The 3954-nt window shown below is 43.7% G+C and overlaps 1 pseudogene; it reads left to right on the forward strand.

The window, feature by feature from the left end:
- Positions 1–226: 226 nt before the first annotated feature.
- Positions 227–986, forward strand: LOC127202003 (14-3-3 protein theta-like; annotated as a pseudogene).
- The last annotated feature ends 2968 nt before the right edge of the window (positions 987–3954 follow it).

Genomic DNA, 3954 nt, shown 5'->3' on the forward strand with positions numbered 1-3954 from the left:
ATTACAAAGGTCACCATCATTTGGACAAAACAGCAGACTACAGGATGAAAAGATCTTTACCAATTACACATCTAACAGAGGGTTAATATCTAAAACATATAAAGAACCAAAAAAAGCTGTACTTCAAAAAAATTACAATTGTGTTACAAAACCAATAGAAAAGGCTGGTCGACTCTGTGCTAGGCTGAGACAGGAGGGTCCTCGGCTAAAGCCCAAAGAGATCAAAATGGTGGGAGTCATGTTGTGGCCCTGGAGACTAGGAGGACTCCGGTTCCGCTCATCCTCACTCGCCACAGAGAAGACTGAGCTGATTCAGAAGGCCAAGATGGCGGAGCAGGCCAAATGCTACAACAACATGGCCACCTTCTTGACAACTGTGACGGAGCCAACAAGGAGCACAACTTGCTGTCGGTGGCCTACAAGAATGTGCTCGGGGGCCGCAGGTCCTCCTGGAGGGTCATCTCGAGCATCGAGCAGATGACCGACACCTCCAACAAGGAGTTGCAGCCAAGCAAGGACTGCTGGGAGAAAGTGAAGTCAGAGCTGAGGTCCATCTGCACCACAGTCCTGGAATTGTTGGTAAGTATTTAACAGCCGAGGCAAACTAATCCAGAGGGTAAGGTCTTCGATCTGAAAATGAAGAGAGATTACTTCTGGTATCTTGCTGAAGTAGCTTGTGGTAATGATCGAAAACTAATGACAGATAATTCGCAAGGAGCCTACCAAGAAGCATTTGACATAAGCAAGAAAGTGATGCAAGGTACACGTCCAATCTGCCTGGGGCTGCCTCTTGACTTTCCTATATTCTACTATGAGATCCTTAACAATCTACAGCTTGCCTGCACTCTAGCTAACACGGCTTTTGATGAAGGCATCGCAGAGCTCGATACACACTAAACGAAGACTCCAGTTGCTTAGAGACAACACTCTGGACATCAGACAGTGCAGGCAAAGAATGTGATGCAGCAGAGGGGGTGGAAAACTAAAGGCATCCAGGGCGCCTTCCTCCTTCTCCTCAAGAAAACCTTTTTCCATCTCCATTCCTTATTCCACTTGGATTTCCTCTAGCAAGGAAGCCCGTTCACACGTACGGGATCAACTGTTCATAGTCTTTTCACACTGCAGCTTTTTGGAAAACTCCATCCCTTGGTTTGTGTTGTCTCGGCCTTCCTGGTGTACAGTTACTGCTGTAGAAAAGTACCATTAGCTTCATTTCATGTAAACACGAGTGACTTCCAGACACGTGCATAGAGGACTGAAAGCACAGTTGGTATTTGAGTAATCTGAACCAGTTCTGCAAGTGACTGTGTTTTGTATCACTGTGAAGATGTAGAAATGTATTGCATTAATCAGTTTAAAGTGATTGTAGTAATGACTTGATTTCTACATTCCTGCCCTGACCCTTCTTTGGGGTTTTGCTTTAGGAAGCAACTGTTCCATTCTCTTATTACATTTTCCTTTTCCATCAGAATTCAGAAGTGTCTGAATGGGAAAGCACTTAATGCGTCCGGCCTTGGAGGCACAGACTGAAACGTCTCCTATGTCACATGTTCTGGAGGTTACATCTGTCTGTGACAACAGGGAGTTTCCTTGTGCTTTCTTCATTTGCTGCTGTTTAAATTGATACCTTCCTTCCCAATAAAAATTCACTTACACTTCAAAAAAAAAAAAAAAACTAAGCAAAAAATTCTCGAAAGATAAAACACAAATGGTTGCAAACACTTAAAGCAATGTTCAACATCCTTAATCGTCAGGGAAATGCATATCAACACCACTTTGATATTTTATTCCATACAATGGCCAGGGTCAATAAAACAAATGACAGCTTACGCCAGCGAGGATATGGGATACAGGGAACACTCGTTCATTGCTGGTGGAAATATAAACTTATATAGCCTCTATGGAAATCAATGTGGTGGCTCTTCAGGAAGCTGGGACTCAATCTACCATAAAATCCAGCTATACCAGACTTGGGCATATACCCAGTGGGCTCTACACTCTACTATGGAGGCATTTGTTCATCTGTATTCATCGCTGCACTATTCATAATAGTCAAGAATTGGGCACAGCCTAGTTGCCATCAACTGATGAACAGAGAATAAAAGTGTGGTACATTTACACAGTGGCACGTTAGTCAGCTGTTAAGGAAATCAAATTTGCAAGTAAATTGGTGGACCTAGGGGGGAAAAAATCATCCTAAGTGAGGTGACTCAAACACAAAAAGATGAATATTATATGTTTTCTCTTAGGAAACATAACAGGTCATCTTTTAAGCTTTTGAAATATGTGCTATAATCTGAATAAATCCAGACGTTAGATGCCTAGATAGGGGCCAAAGGGGAGGGTAGAATCTCCCAAGGAATAGGAAATAGAATATAGTGTGTTGGACAGGTAAAGAAGGATTAAATATGGAGGGTGTTTGGAGAAAAGGGTGGAGAGGTAGAATATGGGGAGGGGCAACTAACACGAAAGGCCATTTGAAAAATCTTTACAAAGAAAAACTACTACTGTAAAAACTCTGTGTGTGTGTGCGTGTGTGTGTGTGTGTGTCTGTGCATGTGTAAGAAATCTAAATGGAGTCACAAAACAAAAGGGGAGACAACACCCCAACTAGACACTTATGCCAAGTAAAACTTCTAGTGCCAACAACAGGCGCATCTTGTAGAGTCACTGTCCCAGGGGCCCTCGTGGAAATCCCTCAAATCACAGGCTGTTACCAAGGCTGCTGGTTGCTCTCCACCACCTGGTGTGAGCCTTATGATAAAGACAACACTATCAATATCACCCAGATACAAATCTTGAGACATGAGATAGGTCATGGCCTTAGGGGAGGACCTAATACTATTGTCCTGCTAAAGTAACACAGCAATACACAACGCTTAATGACAAACCGCTATGCCCACAGGGCAGTGCCTTGCTCAGCCAACACACAAGAAGCTTCTTCTTCCAGTACCACAGAGACCCACAGCCGAACAGTGTGCAGAGCATGGAAGCGAAGTATTCAGCCCTAAATAAATGTGATGTCTTCATCAAAGCCCTCCCCTTAGGACTCAGGGGTCTATGCAAAGAGGAGCCAGAAAGATTGTATGAGATGCTGGAAAGTTTCTGGACATTCTGGAAAAATATCTGGACTGGTTCACTTATGAACTCAGAGAGACTATGGGAACCTACTGGAGAGCTGCCCAGTTCAAGTCAGGTGGGGGTCTCAATGCTGGGAGGGGGAAACCAATACAGTCTCCCCCCCCCCCCCCCAGCCAAGAAGCTAACTGTGACTATTAACTGCTGGCAAAACAACAACAACAAAACAGTTTTCTCCAAATGAGTGTATCAACCACACTCAAGGGCTGGCTTAGACTCTGTCTAGGAACAGTTGTCAAGCACAAAATGAGCTCAGTGGCGTTTGCATTGCTCTTCTGTTTGATTTGCGTTGCTTCCTTTTCATCTTATTTGCCTTTTTCTTCTTTGCTCTGATTGTCACCTTTGTGTTTGTGGGTTGTGTGTGTGTGTGTGTGTGTGTGTGTGTGTGTGTGTGTGTTTCTTGTTTTGTGAGGGGTTTTGCTTCATTTTTGCTTCTTTCTGGAGGATCTTCTGTTTTGAGTGTTTTGAAAGAGAAAAAGAGCATAAAGATGGGTGGGTAGCGGGGTAGAAGGGATCTGAGAGAAGCTGGGGGAGGGAGAAATGATTAAATTAACATTCATTGTATGAATTTTTAATAAAAATAAAGGCCTGCTTCCGAAACGGACAGTGCCTTGTAGACAGTGCCTTGTAATATCTCAGAAATTAAACTCTATCTTAGTGACACACTGGACATTTTAAGGCAGACTATGCATCATGACTCTTCAGCACAAAGATATTTCTAAGAGCAGCACTCAAACATCTGTCCCCGGAGTGTCACTGCTACCATGTACCCCGGAAGGGACTGTTAATGCTGAGCTTGCTCAGGGCACCAGGTAC

The sequence above is a fragment of the Acomys russatus genome, chromosome 18 (assembly GCF_903995435.1).
Source record: "Acomys russatus chromosome 18, mAcoRus1.1, whole genome shotgun sequence".
Classification (NCBI taxonomy): domain Eukaryota; kingdom Metazoa; phylum Chordata; class Mammalia; order Rodentia; family Muridae; genus Acomys; species Acomys russatus.